The following is a 23949-nucleotide window of genomic DNA, read 5'->3' on the forward strand; positions in this document are numbered from 1 at the left end:
ACACCTCAAAACCGAGGCGAAATCCTTCAAAGCCCCCGGGCCTGTGGAAAATACGGCCCAGACCGCAGAATCCTTTATAAACGCATTCAGAAATTCATATTGTTGATTCTGATTGTCTTCTAATCCCTCTTCCCAGTTCTGTCGTTGGTGTAAAAATGTTGATTGTCTTGAGCATTCTTCCTATACCTTTTATCATTGTACCATCCCTCATATTTTCTATAATGTTTAAAATTACCCCTCTTAAAGGTCGATGTATCTTTTCTATTACCACTGGTGTTGTCACACTTAAAAATATAAGCTTTATTTTCTTGTACTCATTTAAATCCCTTTGCATCTTTTTGCACTTTTTCTCAAAAATCTTATCACAAGTTCTTTCAAGAAGCTTAATTTCCTTCTTATGTAGATCCTCGTATTGTGGAAATAACAAGTCATTCCTTATGTCGAAAAAAAAACAGTGTTGGTTAAATAGATACATTTTTAATAAATGTTATCATTTTTATATATGATTTTGTTGTTCAGATGTGTTTACACTCATTGTCAATTAATCAATCTGTTATGACATTAAGTGTGTGTATAAATTGGTAGTTACGGAAATGAGTGATGATTTTGATGAAATCCCGGTCAGGCGAAGAAAGCACTTAATCTGATTGTTTTTATTGTTCCGACTACATTAAGGTGGATTTTATTGCTGAATTTCTTGGTTGCTGCTTATTGTTGCTTTATTTTGCACAATCTGAATTCTTTGAGGGTTCCTGAATGCTGGCATTCTATAATGTAAGTATTGCACTTACTACTATATTTTATTCACTAACAAATTAAATGTAAATGATACTCATATTCCTTGTGTGGGTCTATATTACAATGTCGAACATACAGGAGTTGAGCGTTGTAATATCAAACCCAAAAGTCCGAAATACAAAAATAGCGTTTCGAGGCTTTGCTATCTACTCCACTGCGGTGCGATCTCAGAGTTGGTATATTTAAGTAGGGGGATGTGGTGGGAGATGCCCCACTTCATTTTAAGTTTAAAGTGTATGTTTTATTTGTTTTTTTTTATCAAGGAACAGTTATTTTTTGTTCTTTGTTTTCGTTATTATTGGGTTTTGAACTGTACGATTCGATATTACATTGTTCGAACTCCTGTGAGTTCGACATTGTAATATAGACCCCTATGAGTCATTGTTTACACTGTTTGCATTTCCTGCCTTTTCTTTTACTTTTTTAAACTGTGCAGCTGTTGTGATGCCTTTACCTGGACTGTGGCTGAAATTGGTCACTTTTAATCAGTGCACTACCTCAGTAAAGCAACATAAATAAAGTATTTAAAATATTAAAAACTCTAAGTATTACAACAACCCTTGTTTATACCTTTTGCACCCTTGTGCTTACTCTTCAGTGGAACATTTTATGTCTTCAGTAATAGTGGCGGTATCGCATTCTTTTGCTAGAAATACAATACCAAAGGTAAGGATCCATTCCATTTAAGCTGAGATCCTTTTTAAGAATAAAGTACTGTTAATGATTCAAGAAATAATAAATATAACATACACACCCGTTTAATTTACAGATCTTCCCTGATGTATTTTTTTCTAGCTAAGAAAGGACAGTTTTGTTATATATAATATGTTTGTTTTCAGTCATCTGTTTTTGCAAGCTGTTCTCATTAAAACTCAAGAATGTAACCTGACAGATAATAGAAGACACATTTTGAAAGACAGGCAAAGTTGGCCATTTTAAATTATGTTAGAAATGTTTTTTTTCTGAAGAATTAATCATGCTTATTTATCTTTTCCTTTTGATCTTTATTATGACAGGTTACCCATTTGTGTTTTGCAGAGGAATTCAAATTTCCATGTACAATATGGCCATCAAACTCATGGGATTTTCCTGAGTTTGGTGACAGTGAAATGTAGGAAAATTCTTAAACAGAAGAAATTCCAGAAGATTCTCTTATTAAAATTGCTATTTTTGTGGACTGGTCTGTTTTGCAGTTCTGAGTCATCCCCTTCCTCCTCATTATTCACATTATTCTGTTTATTTCAGAAGTTTGAGATTTGTCTTTTCATACTGCAAATGTGCCACTTCATTGTTTAAGAATATGAGTATGATTTACACAGCACATATAAAATGGAGTGATTGGTATAAATCTCTTTTGTAAAATTTTGATTAGGCCTATATGTGTTTTGTAGCATCTGCTACTAAGTTGTGTTAATAGTAATATGCTTTAAGAAAAAAAAAAAGCAACAGACATTATGATAACCTTTGTAAAAAAAAATGGGAGATTTAATGTTTGGAGAAGAGCCTTATTTTTTCATGTAAGAGCTAGATCATAATGCTAAAAAAATTGACAAATATGTTTCAAGTTATAAAAAGCCGATATACCTGCCCATCCCAGAATGCTCCCATTTTTACAGCAAATGTCACTTAAAGAGTCAGTAGTATATTTCAGACCACTCATGTATCTATAGGTCTAGTGTAGGATAGGCCATATGTTATTACTGGGAAGTTGGGCTGGTCTAGAGAATAAAAAATCCCTTTCAGTTTTTCTCCTTTGCCATTGTCAGTCAGAACTTATATAAATGGCACTCATATTTCCTCAACTCTACATCTAGAGATGGAAACTATGTTTCTCCCCAGCAAAGATCCCTTCCGTCAAGCGAATGACTGGGAAGAGCTAGATAGAGAATAGAGTTATTCACATTTTTATGTGAATATCCAAAAATGGGTTATAAAATGAGTTTGCATTGCATCATTCTCTCTGTCCCATTCTAAGTACTGAAATGTTTATTGGTTAAAGGCAGAAGGCATGTTGTGTCAGATGTTGCCAAAGGGACAATAGACAAGATGCAGTATCCCTTTTAAAAGACAGTTATTATTCCACAGTCTTTCTTGTTCCAAAGAAAGGTGTCGGTGAACACCAGCTATGGACTTTCCTAACTAAGCAGTATTCAGTTGTCATTGTCAGTGACTCAGTGGGTATCACGTTTTCCTTTGATGCTGAAAGATTAGAAGACTGTGGGTTCTGTTCCTATACCAGTTATTTGGATTAATTTTCCAATATTGACACTGCAGTGCTGCATAAAGGAGGTACTCCATTCCTGAGTGTGATGTCCTTTATCTGAGACATTAAACAGAGGCTCCATCTGTCAGAACTGGTGGTACCTCAAGGAGATATAAAAGATCCTACTGCACTTATTGATAAGGGTGGGGAATATCCTACTGCACTTATTGATAAGGGTGGGGAATATCCTACTGCACTTATTGATAAGGGTGGGGAATATCCTACTGCACTTATTGATAAGGGTGGGAATATCCTACTGCACTTATTGATAAGGGTGGGGAATATCCTACTGCACTTATTGATAAGGGTGGGAATATCCTACTGCACTTATTGATAAGGGTGGGGAATATCCTACTGCACTTATTGATAAGGGTGGGAATATCCTACTGCACTTATTGATAAGGGTGGGGAATATCCTACTGCACTTATTGATAAGGGTGGGGAATATCCTACTGCACTTATTGATAAGGGTGGGGAATATCCTACTGCACTTATTGATAAGGGTGGGGAATATCCTACTGCACTTATTGATAAGGGTGGGGAATATCCTACTGCACTTATTGATAAGGGTGGGGAATATCCTACTGCACTTATTGATAAGGGTGGGGAAAGTTCCTTGCTGCCCTAATACCATTTTTTCTGTTCAGTATGAATACCACCTCATGAAAATAGGTCCCTGGCCTAGTGGGAATAACCTTGTCTCAAGTTATAAACAGGTAAGTAAGTAAATAAGTAAATCTAAAAGAGAAGAAGTTCAGCATTCTCCAAGCTGTCTTTCCATTATTTCCACTGAGAGTCTGGATGGTAATTGTAGACCTTTGGTCTTCGTTTTGACAAGTAGAAGGTTTCTCAGGATTCATTTCTTCATTCTTCATTTTGGTCTAGCCATGGTTGCCAGAGAATTTTTCATATGAGTAATTCCTGGAATATAAATTTTAATTTCATCTGAGGATGAGTTTCATATTATGGGTAGTTTTCACGGTGTTTGTTACATTTACTTATATTTAGTTATTACCTTTCTAGATTCCCTTGTACTATTATTATCAAAAAGGACATCAGGTAGGTTCATAGGTAAGTACTAGGTTAGCTGCCCTTGTCAGCCATTTTAAGCGTAGCCCACTTCCCTTTTTGTGCTTGAATTAACCTACTCCATTTGGTTAGAGATTGGTCTTACCGATCCCATGGTCAAAATTATATATTACCCTTAATGGGAATAACTGGGATCATAACATAGATAATTTGAGGGGACCAAGACATGGGATAAAGCATCTAGGAGCTGCCTCTGTTCATTAGTACAGGGGTCAGTCCTGGGTTAAATATTCTGTTTACCATCCATAGATCCAAATTGCACTTGATATAGACAAGCATGTACTTTGTTTTATGTGGATGGCGAATGTGTTCAAGTCTCCAGAGTGGCGTTGTCCTCTGTGAGATAAACCTGTCCTCCAAACTGTCCTGTTGATATTGCAGAAGCAGTATAGATCCCTAGACCAAGTATTCCTTGTAGTCACAAACCAAGAACCATACACCAAAACAAGAAATGAGCCAAGCCACACCAGAATCAAGACAGACCAGATTTAATAAGAATGTTAGTGCTTTCAGCAGACTATATCCAGAGACAACTTAGATGTCTTTGGATATACTCTGACGAAAGTGCTAAAATTCTTATTAAATCTGGGCTGTCTTGATTCTGGTGTGGCTTGGCTTGTTTCCAAGTATTCGTTATGCCATTTGACTTACTAATTTGCAGTAAATCCATCAGTATTGGTTCAAAGGATGCTTTATATGCCAGACACAGGTCACCTCTTAGCAGTCTGTAAGATACAGAGTATAGTGACAGGGCTCTGAGTCAGTCCATGCAGGACATGTTGTTTAGACCTTTTATCCTTTTAGTTTGATATCTCTGTGGGCATTTCAGTTGTTGCATGTGTCTGGACAGATACGTGCCAAAGGGGGTATTATATTGAATGATCGACCTAATGAGAGCTGAGTAAAGGTTGACAATTGCAGATCCCAGGTATAGACACAATCCCTTTGTTTATAAGCTGTTCAGTATAGAAGGATTTTCTTATAACAATGGACACATGTCAATCAAAAGTTAGGTCGCTGTCTATATAAGTTTCCAAATCCCAAACAACTGGGTCAACTTTTAGGGACATATCATTAATGTGTTTGTTCCCTGGGATAGATGCAAAGGATACAATAATGTATTTTTGGCATTTAGTGTCAGTCCATGATTTTGGCACCAGTTATTTATTTGGGACAAACCTTCCTGCAGGATGGCTAAGTCATTTGAGGATTTAATGACTGCTCCTAGCTTGCAGTCATCTGCCAACTTAGTTAGCCAGAGCCCTTTGGTATTGGCATTTACATCAGAAAGAAGATGCCAAACAGGAGCTGACCAAACAAAGAACCCTGGGGACTATACTGTTGACTGGTCTCTTTGTGGAGATAAATTTTCCAGTTTTGATTTCCTGCCTTCTGCCTGTAAGCCAGTTAGTAATCCAGTGTGTGACATGGGTTTATTCAGCTTTTCTACTATGTCTGAGTGGGTAATTCTGTCAGAAACTTTGGATAGGTTGACGTATGCAGTGTACACTATTTTGCCTTCATCTATTGCTTTGGTGACCTTTTCAAAAAAATCCGCCAGGTTGTGAAACCAGAACCTGCCCTTGAGAAATCCAAACTGACATGGATCCAGTGTTTGGGGGTTCCCTATGCCCTGAATGATTAGTTCCATGGTAAGTCTGTCCATGGTTTTATAGAGACTATGCATCAACATTTTATTTCCAAGTTATTGTACAAACCTTCCAAGCAATTTATGGCTAATTACAGCATTCTTCAAATTATACAACACAAGGAAAATGATCTTGGATTCTCTTTCCTGATAGACGCACTAGAATAAATTCAAGTACAAACACCAGTATTTTACTTAGGACCAGAGAACAACTTGCCAGATAATATTCCTTGACTATTTTAATAATCCATTGAAATATACTTTTTGTATAAGAGTTTGTATGGTAATAGCCATCTTAATTTGTCTTTCTTTTTTTGTTTAATGCAAATCAACTTTATATGAGAGACTGGGTTGTTGCCATCTGAAGGACAGTCCTCTTTGGTACCATTTAAGATATGTTGATTCGCTGTAGAATTTAGAAACTATATCTATATCATTCAACTAGGTGTGGAAGGTTTTAAATGCCGATGTACCCTTTCTGTATATTCACTTACATAAGGTGAAGCACCTGTAACTTACTGAAATATCACTTCTAATGATGAGATTCACATGTTTGTTATTAACAGTGTAGGAGGACCTGTTATTAGTAGGTTATTCCTATTTGAGCAGCAAGTCACATGCATTTTTCTTTAAAACTAGTAGCTTATTGGAGCTTTTGCACTTTAAAGCTTTGATTTTTAGTATTCTAAACTTTGGTATTTGTTTCTTCCAGTCTTTTAGTGACAGGCCTTGGGGACTCATACATGTATTGTACAAATACACACAAGCATTCTGTGCACTGTTTTTAGTACCTTCACTTTCTGTACCATGATTCATAGGCAGGGATCTTGATACTTAATGCCGGTACAAGAATGTCATGTTTTTAAATGGCACACAAGAATGCATAGTATGCAATGTGTGCTATATGCCCTAGTGCTAGAGGTATTCCAAATTATGTGTTGCCCTTTAGACATTAAAGCACAGCACAGCAATGAACAGACACATACCTTATTAACTGTTTGCTCATTGCAGTGCTCTACCTTTGCTGGCTAACTACAATTCCTAAAGAATTGCCTTTCATTAGGCATGACTTCAGAGCTAGGATCATTGGCATATTATGGTAATGTAGGATATGGTCCCCTCTCAGTTCCCATTGGTGGGAACTTGGCAATGTCGTGGTGTGGGGGGGAGTTGTGGTTGTGGTAACAGTGTTGTCTACACCACTGGAAACACTGTTTGCCAGTAAGATTTCCAACAAATCAGCTTTTGTTTTGTTACTGTAGTATTGATATATAGGTAAGCTGTGCATGCTGAGTAATGTATCAAGAGGGAAAAGGAATTGCTGTGCTGTCAAGGCCAACACTGTTTAATTTTATATGTCTAGAGTTTCATAGGTTACACCACTAGGACCAGTCCTTAAGCAGGGGTCTATATTACTTTGTCAAACGTGCACTTCAAAGAACACAAAACAATGAACGTTCAGTAAGAGAACGTTCACATCAGCGAATGGTTTACCTGGGAAACAGAATTACTTGGCTAACACTTCAAATTTACACACACCACAGTATATCAAACCCATCCAGATAGGGGCTCTTGCCCTCACCCCCTTACTTATATATATCAACTCCAAGATCGCACTACAGCGGGGGAAAAGGCAAATTTCTGAAGTTGGCCAACTAACCCCATTCCATAGGTAAACCATTCGTGGATGTGACCATTTGCTTAAATGAACTTTGCTGTTTTGGGTTCGTTGAACAGACTGCTGAAGTGAGCATTTGACAAAGTAATATAGACCCCGTATGCAGATGCCATTATGTGAATCATCTGTGCTTAGGTGGGGGGTTTAGTTTACATATCTATGTTGTACATAGTGTTCTGTGGCTACACAGTGGGGAAAGACTGTATACAATGTCTTACCCAACATTAACCATTGTCTCTGAATCATGTATGGCTTTGTTATACCTTTCTGCAATATACCACCCCAACAACATGATGCACACTGTTTATGACTAGTTCCAAGGGTCTCCCAAAGTCTAACTTTTTTCTTTTATTGTGGCAGCGTTAGACAAAAACTTTGATGCAACCATATTTGGAAGAAGAGGCGCTTTTCTTACTAAAATATTCCATGCCATTCAAGTCACAGCTTAACTTCATACTTAGAAAAGGACTGTGTATCTCACTAGAAGGGTAAAAAAGCAACTCAGAGGTAGCCATCTTGCTTGAAACATTCTTTTGTTTTGTGAATCATCAGCTGAGTGTTCAGTTTGTTTTTTCTTTTCTTTTTTTTTTTTCTGGTATAGCACCCACATATTCCACTGTAATCCTATTTTTTCCCCTTTGATTTCTTGATACAACAGTCTTTTTTTATAACAGCTTGTAGTTCCTTTAACAGAGTCACCAGTTTAGCTTAGAACATTTTAAAAGAACTTTCCAAATTGCCCAGACTCAAAAACATGGTCAGACATCAAGTACGTGAGCATGGGTAGCCCAAGCAGTTTTTGGTGGTATAAGAAGCAGTTTAATTTCATTCTGAGTGACTATTTCATTTTAGAAGGTTTCATGTGTGAGCATCAGCACGTCTCCTCACTTAAACAGTTCCATCTTTGAAGCCCCACACTATAGACATATCTTAACTCAATTTTATCACCTTTAGTGGTAGGGATCATGTAGTTTAATTAATATCAAGGAGCAAGTTTTAGCTAAGTCTCTAATAATTGCTAAAAATGTTTAACATGTTCTACACAGATCACATTAAAGCCCTACTTGGTCTAGACATTCATGTGGGGAAGTCTATGCTGGCTTACAAGACATACAAATAACATCAGAGGTACTCAATCAAGGGACTTCCTTGCCTGTGACATAAATAAGATGTGCTGGAGGAAAGGGTATGTCTCTCAGAGACTACCACTTATCTGGAACAGGCTTTCTATCCATGTAAAGTAGACTTCTTCCCCTAACCCAGTTTAACTGTAACTTGGACCACTGAATGGGGAATCAAAAATTCACCTGTGTCCCTAATGGACAGAGGCAGCCTGTAAATGCTTGACCACCCAAGCCCGAGCCAACGTATACCCCTTAGAATTCTCTTAAGCTTCATAAAAGTTATCAGATACATCTGGGGTGAATGGCTAGGTTTAAAAGCCCCCTGAGGTCGTTAGCCTAGGATACATATATGAACCTATGAACAGGTTAATGGAAATGTTGATAACTGATTACTTGGCAAGTGGTCTTCTAACAAGTGACAAATAAGTTGGAATAAGTGCACAAAATTGTGATAAAGGGATCATAAACAGATATTTACCCAAAGTTAGTATTATATTTTGGGGAAGACCTCAGCAACCCAAGGGCATGAGGAAATGTGCCCCCACACCTTCTCCTACTTTTTATAATCACGTCAAAGATATTCATTACTTAGAAATTTTTTTTTTTAAGAAAAAAGTATTTGTCTGTCTCCTTTCTTTGGCATCTTTCTAAAAGGACATCTGGATTCTTTTAACAGTATGCTTACATTTCTCTAATTTGAGCATTATTGTTTTGGGAGCTTCCACAGAACTTAGCAATGTTTCGACTGCATCCAGAGCCATCCACGCTAAGAATTATTTCGTTTATTTACTGCACTTGTACTTGCTTTATACAGTGATCGTTGTTGTTTTTTTGAGCAGTTTTTAAAGCATTTACTTGATTTTGTGCAACAACTGTCATTTTTCTGTTTGCTGGCTTTTCTAGTTCTGTTTGCCTCCAAATGACTTTGGAGAAGTGCAAATTAGCCAGGGACTTAGCTTCTGGGAGCTGTTTGCTATTTAATCTACACTTGAGAGCTCCTTTTATGTGCTTTTACATTAAGAAGTTGCAGGATCACTCATCTTGTGGCAGAATCTCTGAGATGGGAAGCACTCCAGGTAGCTCAGTTATTGGCTACAGGACATAGAAATCAGCTGTCAAGCTTTTTTCCTATGCTTTAAATCAGGCAAGTTTTCAAGGCTCTGTGCTCACTTCCACAGAAATAATCAAAGTTTTTCAAGTGTTTCAACTGCATCCAGAGCCATCCATGGCAAAATAAGAATGTTTTCTTGATTTACTGCACTTGTGTCTGCTTTATGCAATGATCAGTACTATTTTAACACCTATATTGAATTATCACTTAGGCAAACATACATTTATATAAAAGAAAAACCATATTAACATGTTCCTAGTTTCAAACCTTATATATCACATATGTTTTTGTATAGCTATCAATCCAACATTACATACATTGCTCACTTCCTTCCTTCCTTAAATCTCACTCTTCCTCCAAAACATTATCCTGAATATATTGTTCCAAAAGTTTCCATTTTTATGTAATTTGCTCCCACCGTTTTCTACTTCCATTTTTTTTATCTCTGTTACAATATTCAATACTTCAAATACATTTTGTTTAGACTTTGATTTCCATTTTTAGTAATTACTTTTTTGGCAGCCAGTAGAATTAAACTTAGCAATGCTTTACTGTTTCTAGGCAATTCAGATCTTGTATCCCAGCTCAAAAAAATATATTTTTTACTTACACCTATTTGCTCATTCAGTGTTTCTTACAGAGTACTTTGTAAGGAATTTTTGAAGTCTGCCAACTCATTGCACTACCAAAACATATGTTACCAGTTACCTCTTTCTACCCCATCTCTCTTCCAACATTTGCCATCAACCTAAGGAAGAATTATTTGGCATCTACTTGGGGTATAAACATACCTACGCAAACAAACACTTTCAAGCAAAAATCGTAAATCTTCTAGACTTTGTTGCATATTTGGGAGCCATACATGTTTCTTCCCATTGTTTCCATATGAATTGCTTATCCAGTCTCTCTTCTCAATCTTTTCTAACCTCCACTGATTGTTTTCAGTACTTATCATGCAATGTTTTATATGCCCTGCGAATCATCCCTTTTTAACAGCAGCTTCTGTTCTAGATTCAACTAAAATCTCTACAAGAGCAAGTCTTTCACTTTGGATTCCCCTATCACTTTCTCTTTGTTATACTCTGATATCCATCCCTAATAGGGAAGGCAGCTGCTATCCTGCAATCCAAATATCTTCTTGGCCTCTCTCCATTCTGTTACCTATCCCTCTCTAATTATTTGCTTCAAATACAGTGGTTCCTCTGCCAGTTTTATCCAATACTCTTTCCCTAGCCTATTATCTGTACCCTAATTACAGTCATTACTATTGGCAAAATCTCCTTTCTTGTGTTTCCTTAGCTCTTAGAATATTTTCTACTACCTTATGAATGTAATGTTTTGTATGGGTGTTGTTATTCTCATTAATGCCATGCATGCAAAATCCCATTATTTCTTGAATCCCCCATTTTATTATCATCCCTTTCCACTTTGAATTATTGCTTTCCTCCTTGTGTTATAAATATGAGCCTAAACTGTGTAGCTCTAAAATATCCCTTCAAATCAAGTAACCCTAAATCACCTTGTTCTTTTGGAAGGATCAGCTTATCCCACTTGACTCTTGCCCTATTTCCCTCCAAGATAAAGTACTTCAGCTCTTGACTAATTATTGTCCACAACTTCTCTGGGTGATAAAAATATGCCTGACCTGTTTCAAAAACTAAAGGGACTAAAAATATTTTCTTTGCTTGTATCTTGCTATCAGTATTCATAAACATTAGCTTTCAGTTTCTCAGTTTTTGTATTATCCTTTGATTAGTCTCTTCCCACATATCCTTAACTTCCATGAAAGAATCCATACTCCTAAGCACTTAATTCTGTTTATGTCCCCATATGTACTGGTATTGCTGGACCAATTCACATGTGGGTACATAGTTTACAGCTATAGCCTTTATTTTATCTTCATTCATTTTGTATTTCAAAAATATATCAAACTGTCTCACGATGTTCCACAAAAGTGAGCTTTCCTTTTCTTTGATTTAATCAGGTAGAAAATAATATCTTCTGCAAATAAAGGCAACTTTTCTTGATGACTGTACCAATTATATCTTTGAATTTCTGAGTCCCCTATCTTCTTTTCCAATGGCTCTAAATAGAAAACAAAAGGAAAGAGGACACTCCTGCCTAGTTCCTACGTTCTGACACAACTTGTCAGAAAGGAACCCTCCCACTTTAGTTTTTGCCTCTGATCTCTCATAGATCCTAATTATTAACCATATTATTGTATAAATTAATGCAAATGCTTCCATTACCCTATTCATAAAATCCCAGCTTACTGTGCTGAATGCTTTCTCTGCATGCAGACGCACGAACAACTGTGGTATTTTCTCACACTCTGCTTCACTCTGGATCATCATGGTTCCATTAATGTTGTCAAATGCTTGCCTCAAAAAACACATGTATCCATATCTATTAATTTTGGTAACACATTTTCCAATCTTTTAGCTGTGTTAGTCACAAACACCTTATAATCATGGTTTTAAATTGTTAAAGATCTATATGGGTTTGATGGGTCTTTACAGTCTTTAGGTATTACAGCCACCACAACTTTCTTCCAGGATGTTGCTGCTTCACCTCCTTTTAAAATTAAACCTTCCAGATTGTTATCACTTTCTTCCATCCTGGCTTCCAAACTTCTACAGGAATTCCATCTATTCCTGGAGGTGTTCCTGTAGATTGATTGCACGTGATCTTTTTTTACCTCATCTCCTCCTATGTTAACCATTAATTGTTGAATCTCATCTACGTCTAACCTTGGTATACTTAAGCATTCCATAAATATTTCCATTTATGCTCTTTCTTGATTTTCATATTTCTCTGTGTTATACCGATTTTCATAAAATTTCTTTACAGTCTTTTTCATGTTATAAGCTCCCTATTTTTGGAAGCAATCTATGTACTTTCTGTTACCTTAGTCATTGTGCTGAAAGTTTTTGTGCTCTAGAATTATTATCAACAAAACAGTTGTTTAAGAGCAAGCTTTCTAAACTCATGTACATTATCGAGATAGTCCCTTATTTTCTCTTTAGCACTCTGCAGTTGTCCTTGTTCTATGAGTTTCCTCTTATTCTGTAGCACTTTAACCTTTGTAAGACCCTATAAATAATTCCTTTTACTTCTTAACCATCTCTCTTTTTTCTTTTATTTCTACCCTATTTTAACCCCCTATTTCATTTTATCCAGCTCATTAGCTGTAACTTAATGAAGAAATTTTTGTCTCCCCTAATAACTCTCAAATAATTTCCACTGCCCATTCCATACATTCCTCTCTTTGTATCAGGTAGGTGGGGAAGTGCTAGTGTCTCATTTTTACTTCATTACCTTGCATTTCTATCTTATGTATTAGTGCATTATCTGAAATAGTTTTTGAAAATGTGTTAAAGTTTTCAATTAAATGCACGTGTTCCTGTGAAATATAATTTCTGTCTAGTCTAGCCCAGTTATTGTAGTTTGGGGAATAATATGTAAATTTTGAGTTCCTGCTACTGAATTCATGTCTTCCATACCAAATATTTTCATAAATGTCTTCAGAAATCTACCCTCTTTTGTTATATGTTTCCTTCTAGGTGCTGCAGATACATCTTCACTGTTGCAAATCAAATTCTAGTCCCTACCTGTTAGTAATATGACCTGCTGAAAGCTGATTATTTCTCCCCAAATTTTCTTGAGCTCCATAATATCAGATTTAGGTGGAATATAAATATATTACATAGCATAATCCTCCTCTCTTGCTAGTAGCCCTTTACTACCAAATATCTACCATTATTATCTTTTCCCATCTTCTACCACTATTGGAGCTCCTCTAGCAATTAATACTCCTTTGTCCCTGATACTCATAGGTAGGTACTAGGCTATCTGCCCGAAGGCTTTTATAAGCCTAGCCAGAATGTGTTGGCTTTTACTGCCCCCTTAGATTAGTTCCCTGTGCCCCTGTCCAGAAGAGCCACTCAAGTGATCCCCGAGGTAAACTTTCTGTTTCCCATCCACTCGTCAAGGTTTCTCTTGAAGAGTGTTAGCGAGGAGCTCTGCCTAATGTAGACTGGAATCGTGTTCCAAAGCATGAAAAGTCTCGGACAGGAAACTATCCCTCCAGCACGTCCTATTTATTGTTGTGGTGAGGTTTAGATCCCTAGAGCTGTGGCTCAAGGGGATAACGGTTTCTTTAGGTGGAGCATGTCCATCAATTCTGGGTTGGACATAGCCTTGTATGTCAGGCAGAGATCACCTCTGAGTAGGCAGTATGCAACCGAGTACACTTGGAGTTTCTTCAGTCGAGCTGCATATGGCATCTGTTTGAGGCCAGTGATCCTCTTGGTGAGGTACTTCTGTGGTCTTTCCATCTGTTGCAGGTGTCTTGTAAGGTACATCCCAAATGGGGTGTTGTACTCTATGATGGGTCTGATGAGTAGAGTGGCACAATGACTTCTTTTGATCTGGATGTAAACCCTTTTGTGATAAGGTGGGCCATGTAGCAGGATTTTCTAACCACTTTGGCAATGTGATTATCAAAGGAGAGATTACTGTCTACTTGGGTCCCCAGATCCCTTATTACATCTTCTGTATTTAGGGGACTACCACCTATGTGGTAGTTTGTGGGTACTTTGTTTTTTCCAAAGGGGATGACTATGCACATTTTGGCATTTAGCTTGAGGCCATGATTTTGATACCAATTATCTGTCTCAGTGAAACCCTTTTGGAGGATGTCTGTTTCAGACGGAGAGTCAATTATAGCCCCTAGTTTGCAGTCATCTGCGAACTTGGTCAGCCATAGTCCTCCTGTGCTTGCCTGTAACTCTGAGAAGTATTTGCCGAACAGGAGGGGTCCTAGGACTGAGTCCTGGGGAGTGCCACTTGTAACCGGTTTAGAGTCGGGCCTAGCTTCCACAACTGTCACCATGTGGGTTCTGTCCGTGAGCCAGTTGGCAACCCATCTTGTAACGTAGGGGTTTATGTTCAGGCTGGTGAGCTTGTCTATAATACCAGAATGGGGAATGATGTCAAAGGCCTTTGCAAGGTCTAGGTAGGCTCTGTGTACCACCTTTCCCTAATCTATAGCCTTGGTAACTGTCTCAAAGAAGTCCAACAGGTTTAGGAGGCATGATCTGCCCTTAACAAAGTCGAACTGGGTAGGTTCCCAGTGTCTGTGTTAATGAGTTCCATGATGATGCACTCCATAGCCTTGCAGACCAATATAGTCAGGCTTATAGGGTGATAGTTCCCGGGGTTTGTTGTGGCTCCACCTTTGTGGAGTGGAATAACCATTGCTGTGCACCACTCTATGGGTACATAGCCTGTGGAGAGGCTAAGTTTGAACAGTGTGTTTAGGTGAGGGGTTAGTTTGTCTTTGAGCTCATCTAGGATGCAGCCTGGGACACTTTCTGGTCCCATTGATGGTGTTTTTGGCTTTGGAGAAGGCTGTTTTAACCCAAGTGTCTGTGATTTCAAGGGCTCTACATTCTTCTGGTATGGTTATGGGCCCTTTTGAGGGTGAGAGGAGGGTGAAGTTTGCGCTGACCCTGTCTGCCAGGATGTTGATGATATTGCACATTTTAGTCAGACTTAACTTAAGCAGCAATACACTTCTCTTTCCTTGAAGCTCACAATTCCTTGACAATACACTTGAAACTCAATTCCTTAGAAAATGCACCTGACACTCAATTCCTTAAAAATCCACCTGAAACTCAACTCTTTGAAACTCATTTTTTAACAGCTTGGTAGTTGGGGTAGAAGATTCGGCTTTTGTTTCCTGTAACCTAAACACACACACACACACACACACACACACACACACACCTGTTTTAATAAAGACACAGGCACAGATGCAACATTTGTGTTTGACCAGACACAGAAGGGGTTAAAAGTAAATGTGACAGTCCCTTGGCAAGTGGTTCCCCTCCCAGCCAGTGGGCTCTTGGTGAATGCCCTGGTTGCCTAGTGCTATATCTTGCTCTGTCAGGACTACTCGAGGTGTGCTTTAAATACAGCCTCAAAACAAGTCAAATTCCAAATGAATGGAGGGCTGCAGCAGTCATTCTCCTCCACAATGGCAGACCATCAACCAACCCATGAACTACATACCCATCAGTCTAACCAACCTAATATGCAAAGCCATGGAACAAATCATCATGGAAATGATAAGCAAGGACACTGGCAACCTACAGACAGTGAACTCATCCCAATTTGGCTTTGTTAATGGAAAGCTGTACCTACTTAACCTTTGAGAGAGTCAGCAAGTCAATGGACGAGGATAAAACAGTGTATACTGCATATCTTGACCTGGCCAAGGCATTCAATACAATACTGCATTCAGGCATTGTTGACAAGCTCTCTGAGCTAGGTATAAATCCCTATATTTATTTTACTTATTTATTTATTTATTTTACATTTGTTGACCGGGCTAGTCTAACTGGATATATGTCCATTTTCAGTAGAGGCCGGGGGGGAGAAAAGCTCCAAGCATAGGCAGTAACAAATAATACAATATATACAAGAGTAACATGAGTTATAGTACACTATTCATATTGTACATGAGTGAGGCTAGTATAGAGTCTTACAGTAAGATTAAGCTAAGATCAAATACTGAGAACAAGCAACATATGAGAGAATAAAGATATACACACACATATATATATGTATATATATATATATATATATATATATATATATATATAAAAGAAACAGTATAGAGATTTTTTTTAATCTCTTTAGATTAGGAAAGTATTTACTGAAATATGAAACAGTTTTAAAGGATACGGTGCACTTTTTAGAGAAACTTAGTGTGTGGTTTAATGGTGAAACTAGTTCTGATTATTTTTTAGTTACACTGGATATTGTGTCACTTTTTACAGTGATTCCAATAGAATATGGGATTGAGGCAATTAGAAGTTTTTTAACAATGCAATCCTCTCAACAAACACGTGAAATAGAGAATATTTGCCTCTTATTAGATTTGGTGTTGACAAGGAATGATTTTATTTTTGATGGTGTTCCCTACAAGCAGTTAACTGGGGTGGCCATGGGGACGTCCGTGGCCAATTCCTTTGCTAATTTAGTTTTATATGTATGGGAAAAACAATACATCTTAAATGAAAATAATGAATTTGCTCTTTACTTTGATTGTTACTGCAGATTTGTTGATGACTGTTTTTTTGTTTGGAAAGGGACTCTGACTCAGTTAGAAAAATTTCTGTCCTATCTCAACACTACGACAAGTTTCCTTAAATTTAAAATGGATTTTCTTTAGATACAATGGATTTTTAGATATAAGGGTATATAGGAAACTTGGAAGGTTGGAAACAAAGGTGCATAGGAAGGATGTGCATGCAGCAAGATATTTAAATACTGCTAGCATGCATCCAGTACATATATATAGAGGCATTATAAAATCTCAGTTAATAAGAGTCAGTAGACTAACAACTGAGGAGGGTGTGTTTTAGAGGAAACTGAGAAGATGAGGAAAGAGTTTATTGAGAATGGTTATTACCTTAGAGATGTAAATATGAGTTATGAAGAGGTTTTGCAAGGCAGAAGAGGTCCTTATAAACCAGTTTGTAGTTCCGTTTCTTTGACTCACTCAGGGTATATATTAGGGAATGAAGCTGATAAGGTAGTAAGCAAGCCTGTCATCAGGTTTACTACCACCTATAATGCCAATACAAATGATGTTTGTAAAATTATTCAAAAGAATTGGGTAATTTTAATGTCTCAACCAGATTTAAAGGACATTTTAGGTCCAGTACCAAGGTTTGCCTTTAGGAATGGTCAGACGTTTAAGCAAATATTATGTTATAAGGATTTTCAAACTGAATCTGCTCCTTTATGTACTAAAGTGGGCACTTTCAAGTGCTATAATTGTGTCTGTTGCTCTGATATTAATGATAGTAATAATAGCTTCCGACATCCTACAACAGGTGAATGTTTTAAGTTTACTTGCAAAACAGATTGTAGTACTACTAAGTTAGTTTATTTAGCTACCTGTGTTTCATGTAACGATTTTATGTAGGGAAAACATCCAGGAAGCTTAAAGATAGAATAATAGAGCATAGGTCCGAAATAAGACGGAAGATTGAGACAAATGGTTTATTCAGACATTTACATGAATTTCAAACTCATGCTTTTAAATTCAGATGCATATGCACTGTTAATGGGTATTAGGGTGGTGACTTGGAAAATTTTTGTTATTGAAGGAATATGAGTGGATAGTAATGCTTACAGGCTGATAAATGGCCTGGCTTGAATGGAGCAGTAAGTCTCAAACCAGTTTTGATTAAGTGTCAGAGGGAGAATTTATGATGCTAACTTTGAGCTGCTACCAAAAAGTTTTTTAAAAAAAGTTCTTATTTGATATGAATGATTTATCTATATGTAACTATATTTAATCTATATAAAATTGTTTTTTATTAATATAAGTAAAACTTCTTTAAGAGTTTTGGGTGTGATGCATTTTAAATTATTTGCATAATTAATTTTGGTTTGTATCTGGTTGGCTGGCTTGATCATGTGTTTTTCAGTGCTTCCTCTATTTAAATGCAACTTATGTAAGGTGATTTTATGTGCTGATGAAGGGTGTAGACCCGAAAGCTTCATTAAAATTGTTTGTTTGTGACTACCGTGTTTTTGGCTACTTTTGGAGTTCTAACCATCCCAGTTGTTTGAAGTTAACACAGTGGTGAGTTCGAAAGGGGGTGCCAGTGGCGAATCTGGCTATGTTGTTATAGCTGGTTGATAGTTGTTAAGGTTGTTTTTAGATAGATTGGTATATATGGCAGAAACATAGAATAGGGTAGAGATCAGGTAGGTTTGAGCAATAGTGGTTCTAGCTGTGGGGTAAGGAAGGGCTTGATTCTATAAAGGGAGCCTAGCTTTTTGTTAACAGATTTTATGATAGTATTGATATGGTCATCATAGCTAAGGTTGTTGTCTATTGTTATTCCCAGGAGACTGGCTGTATTGTCAGGGTAAATGCTAGTTCCATTGTTAGTGGTTATTGTGAAGTGAATTTGTGTTGACTTTTGAGTAGGAGCAAAGAGCAGTAATTTAGTTTTTTTAGGGTTCAGAAGGAGGCAGTGTTGCATAAACCAGATGTTATGTGATCCTATCTCGCCTACATTCTGTACTGATGGGCTCGGAGCTGATCCCTCAGCTCCGACTCGGCACGCTATGCTATAGAGCGAAGCCTCTTATTGGCTGAGCTATTTTCTATCCCAGGATGCACCACCACTAATCCCCCAGATCTCGTTTGCCGCTTACAAGCTAAGATGTGGTCTCAACTTGGCTGAGCTAAGTATTGTTTTCTTTCTAAAGTTTCCTGTCAGGAAATCTCTTATTATTACCCAAAAAGCTGTTTTAACAGCTATTTTTGTCGTACGAGTGTGTTTTGGTATTTTTTGTTGTGAAAATTGTGTGTTTGATTAAGGGAAAGGTTTCCCGTTTAAGTTAGAGGGGCCTTCCCCTATTATTCAGCTAGTATCTTTAATTTTTCAAGAAGGTCAAGTACCCGTTTAAGTTAGAGGGTCTTGGCCCTTCTTTTCAGTATTTTGTTCTGGTCTGATATTACATTGTATTGTGTCTTGAAAAAAAAAAAAAAAAAAAAAGTTGTTGGTTAAAATTTTTCGTATTGTGGTAAATCTTCATATAGATAGTGCTACTTTCACTAGTTTTAGTCTTTTGATAATACATTATGTCGAAAGAACATAGACTCTCTGGGTTCAAAAAGTGCACGAGGTGTGGTTATAAAATGTCTATAACCGATGACCACTCCTCGTGCGTATATTGTTTAGGCGCCAAGCACCTACAGGAGTCCTGTAGCGTGTGTCACGCCTTTTCATCTAGAGTCCTCCAAGAGAGGAAAAATAAATTAATATTGAAAGGGCTGATTAAACCCTCCTTCGAGGAGGCCTTATCTTCCTCTTCCTCTCCTACCAAAAAGAAGAAAAAAACGTCGGTATCGACCAACCCGTCGGAACCGACTGCTAAGAAACCTAGGCAGGCTTCTCCATCTACTCCACGGACTTCGGAGCCGAGGGCGGAACGGTCTGCCTCGATGCCTCCAGTCTTGACTCCTCTGGTTTCAGAGCCGAGGACTGGGGCATCGAGAGGCGGGTCACCTTCATCGGCTCCACTGATCTTGGAGCCGATGAAGGTTGCCGGCTCAGACTCTTCCCCTTCGGCGCCGAAGCCCTCCTCGGCACAGAGGGAAATTGTTTTGGGATCTCCCTCGGAACCGATATTGGTCGAGTCCATTCGGAGCCGGTCCCCCAGTCCTATGGAGCCGATGGACAAGTCGGTTCGGACCCGATTGGTCTCATCTAGATCCTCCAAGATGTCTGATTCGGACATCGACAGGGTGCTCCTAAGACTTTTCCAGTCTCCTGTGTTCCAAAAGTTAGTTTCGGCTCCAGCCCATTCGGCTTCGGAGCCGATGGTCCACCCTGTAGTTATGGTTCCTCCTCCAACAGCCTCGGCACCATTGGAGCCGGTGCTGGTGGAGCCGATGGAGGTTTTCGGGTCGGGCCCGACCCTTACTCCAACCCCGGCTCTCGAGTCAGAGTTCGGTATGCGGACCTCCTCTGTCGGCCCCGGGGGGGACGCTTTGGGACTGATGTTTTTGGTCCCAAGCCTTCCTCTCAGTGCATCAGCTGTGGGGGTACCATCTACTGTTGTGGCCACGGAGGTGGGACCTTCTCAGGATTCTGGTGGTCCGGCCTTCAGGGCCATGAGGAGTGCTTTAGCCAAATCCTCTTTGGCTACCTCCACGGTCTCTCCAGCACCTTCCCTGCATACGGAGACTGGGTCTTTGGCAGTCCCCCTGTCCTTAGCGGAGCCCCGGGGCCTGAGGTCACCCCCACTGGGGGTTCCCCCCCTCCTGGAGGTCCCTCTGAAGCTTCTTCGGAGGAACCTCCAAGGAAAAGATCGTGCAAGAGGAAGCACGTTGACTCCCCCGATGAGTCTCTCACGTCAGACACTGATCTTGATGATGCAGAGGGGTCCCCTAAGTCGTCCTCAGATGTCTCCTTTGCAGACATCCTGGAAGCCCTCAAACAACGAGGCTGGCAATCCAAACCCCCTTCTGCTGACGAGTCGGTGTTCCTTAAGGCCTTCGGGGCTCAGCCCTCCGCCTCCTGGGTGTCTCTGCCCTTTGACGAGCTCCTAGATTTGATCTGTCGAAGGGCGTGTGAACACCCAGACTCTGTGGAACCGGTGCCTGCTCGCCCAAACAAGTTCCTGTCAGCACCCCCAGAAAAGGAGTTTTTGACGAAAGGTGTGGCTGTAGATGCCTTGGTGGTGGCATCTTCTACCCAGCAAGATGTAGCAGAGGCTTCGACGTCCGTCCATCCTCCTAATAAGGAGTCTAGGAGCATGGATCGGTACGGTAAGTGCACCCTAAGTTCACCGGCCTTTACTTTAAGGTCCCTGAACTATCTAACGCACTTCACCAGGTTTCAGAGGGATCTGATCAAGGAGCTTTCAGATACCCTCTTGGGTAACCTACCTGAGCAGCTGGCCCAGACGGTTGGCTCTCAGTTGGCTATGCTGTCATCCATATCAAACTCGTCCATGAGGCTCATTTCTTATGCGGCCGAAGGGGCGAGTAGAGCGGCGGGTACAGGTATTGCTCTACGGAGGCAAGCCTGGCTCTGCCTGTGTCATTTTGCGGAAGCCTTCAAGTCTTCCTTTGCCGACGCCCCCTTTGATGGGTCCTCTTTGTTTGGACCCAAGGTAAAGGACACATTGACCCGCTGCAAGCAAGAAGGTAAGACTTTGACTGCCATAGGGGCAAGATTTTCCACTCCCTTTCGGCCTTACCCCAAGGCTAAAAGAGGAGGGAAAATGTGGTTCCATAGATCTCAGAAGTCTTATCCCTCACAGCAGGATGATCCCCCTTCTAGAGGCAGAGGAGGGGGAAATTCTTCTGGAAGACGCCATTCCAGAGGCGGCAGAGGCCCCCGCAACACGGGAGACCGCAAATCCTTTCGTGGCTCTTCAGCCTTTCACAGTCCCTGAGGGATTGCCCGACTGTGCAGCTCCGGAGCCAGTCGGGGGTCATTTTTCAAGGCACCTAAAAGCCTGGGAAGGTATCACTCAGGACCAATGGGTGCTTCGAATTATCGCCGGAGGTTACGCCATCCCCTTTTCTCACTCCCCACCTCAGTCCAAAAAAATCCCGGACCCACCACCCAGTCAACGGGAAATTGCAGCCCTAGAAGTTTCAAAGCTGCTTCAAAAAGGAGTCATCCAACCGGTCCCCGCAGACCAGATCGAATTAGGGACTTACTCAAGATTCTTTTTGGTGCCAAAAAAGACCGGGGACTTGAGGCCCATTTTGGATCTCAGCATTCTAAATCGTTCATTCAAAAAGTCCAAGTTCCGAATGGTCACCCTATAATCCATTCTCCCACTGCTGGAGAAAGGTGTTTGGATGTGCTCCATAGATCTCAAGGATGCTTATTACCACATCATGGTACATCAAGCGTCCAGGAGACATCTGCGCTTCAGCCTAGGAGACAGTCATTTTCAGTTCCGCACGCTGCCCTTTGGTCTCACCACAGCCCCCAGGGTGTTCACCAAATGTTTGGCGGTCGTGACTGCTCACCTGAGAAGTCTAGGATTCCAGGTGTTTCCGTATCTAGACGACTGGCTCCTAACTGCCACCTCCAAGCATCTACAATTGCGGAGCCTACAAGCCACAATATCACTGGGCACTTCCCTTGGAATCACCTTCAATTGGCCAAAGTCTGTGTTGCTGCCATCTCAACGCATAAGATTCATCGGAGTAGAGATAGACTCAAACCGAATGCGGGTCTATCTACCTACAGAAAGGATACAAACCATACAGGCTCAAGTTCGAGCCTTACTTCCCAGATTCAAAGCCCCAGCCAGAATGGTCCTGCAGCTATTGGGATCTATGTCCGCCACGGTTCTTCTAGTTCCCCTAGCAAGGTTGCACATGAGAATTCTCCAGTGGCTTCTTTCAACACAGTTGTCCTTTCAGGATCTCCCTCTCAGTCACCTCATATGGATCACGGAAACCTGCAAACGGGACCTTCGCTGGTGGCTGGTGCCCTCCAATCTGGATCAGGGACGACCCTTTGTTCCACCTCCTCCTGTGGCCACTCTGACTACGGACGCCTCCCAGATGGGGTGGGGGGGCATTCCCTGGGCAGGTCAGTCCAAGGCAAATGGCATTCGGAAGAGTCCCTACTTCATATCAACATCTTAGAAATGAGGGCAGTGTTTCTGTCCCTACAAGCCCTTCACGATTACCTCCCTCAGGGCGTAATTGCCGTTCACTCCGACAACATGTCAGTAGTCTGGTACCTGAACAAGCAGGGAGGGACCAGATCCTACCCCCTTTGCAGAGAGGCCATGAGAGTTTGGGAATGGGCAGTGTCGACCAAACGGTTTCTAGTGGCGACTCATATCCCTGGCAAGGCCAATGTGATAGCCGACAGACTGAGCAGAACTATCCTCTCTCCACACGAGTAGTCTCTGAACATTACGGTTGCAAATCAGATTTTCAGCAAATGGGGAATTCCTTGTTGCGACCTCTTCGCAACCCCGCTGAATGCGAAGTGCAAAAAGTTCTTCTCCCTCACTCCGGCTCCGGGGGAGAGCCCTGTGGACGCACTAGCCCATCCGTGGCCCGCCGGCTTGCTATATGCTTTTCTCCCAGTTCCCCTCCTTCCCAGAGTGATCCAAAAGGCGTCTCACTTGGGGAGCAAAATGATCTTAGTTGCTCCTTACTGGCCTCATCAGGTATGGTTCCCCTATCTTCGGAAATATGCACTGGACGGTCCATGGTTCCTGGATCAGATCCCAGACCTATTAGTTCATTAGTCGGGACTACTCCACCAGACAATCCACACCTTGAAATTAACAGCTTGGCTCCTCCTCTTCCGACTATAGTCAGGAATCATACCTTAGACCTGGAAGTTCTACATATCTTATCTTCGGCCCACAAGTCTGCCACTAAGAAATTGTATTCTAGCAAATGGAAGAGATTTGCTATTTGGGCTCAACTCCGGGGTCTGGATCCCATCACTATTCCCGTATCAGAAGTCCTGAAATTTCTAACTTCCCTATTCAATCAAGGTTCTTCAGTCTCTACCATCAAGGTTCAAATGGCAGCTATTTCCAATTTTCACGAGTCTATAAACCCACCTTTAATGAGCAACAGATTGTGTAAGACCTTCATGAAAGGTGCTGTGCTTTTACGACCTCCGATTTCTCATCCTGCTCCTC

General features: G+C 40.2%; 1 protein-coding gene across 1 annotated transcript in view; it reads left to right on the plus strand.

Moving 5' to 3' along the window:
• Window positions 1–23949, plus strand: part of ADAM22 (ADAM metallopeptidase domain 22) — a 2281988-nt gene that overhangs the window by 1298410 nt on the left and 959629 nt on the right. The window lies entirely within an intron of this gene.

This window comes from Protopterus annectens, chromosome 3.part1 (assembly GCF_019279795.1).
Source record: "Protopterus annectens isolate FY-2018-M chromosome 3.part1, PAN1.0, whole genome shotgun sequence".
Taxonomy (NCBI): Eukaryota; Metazoa; Chordata; order Ceratodontiformes; family Protopteridae; genus Protopterus; species Protopterus annectens.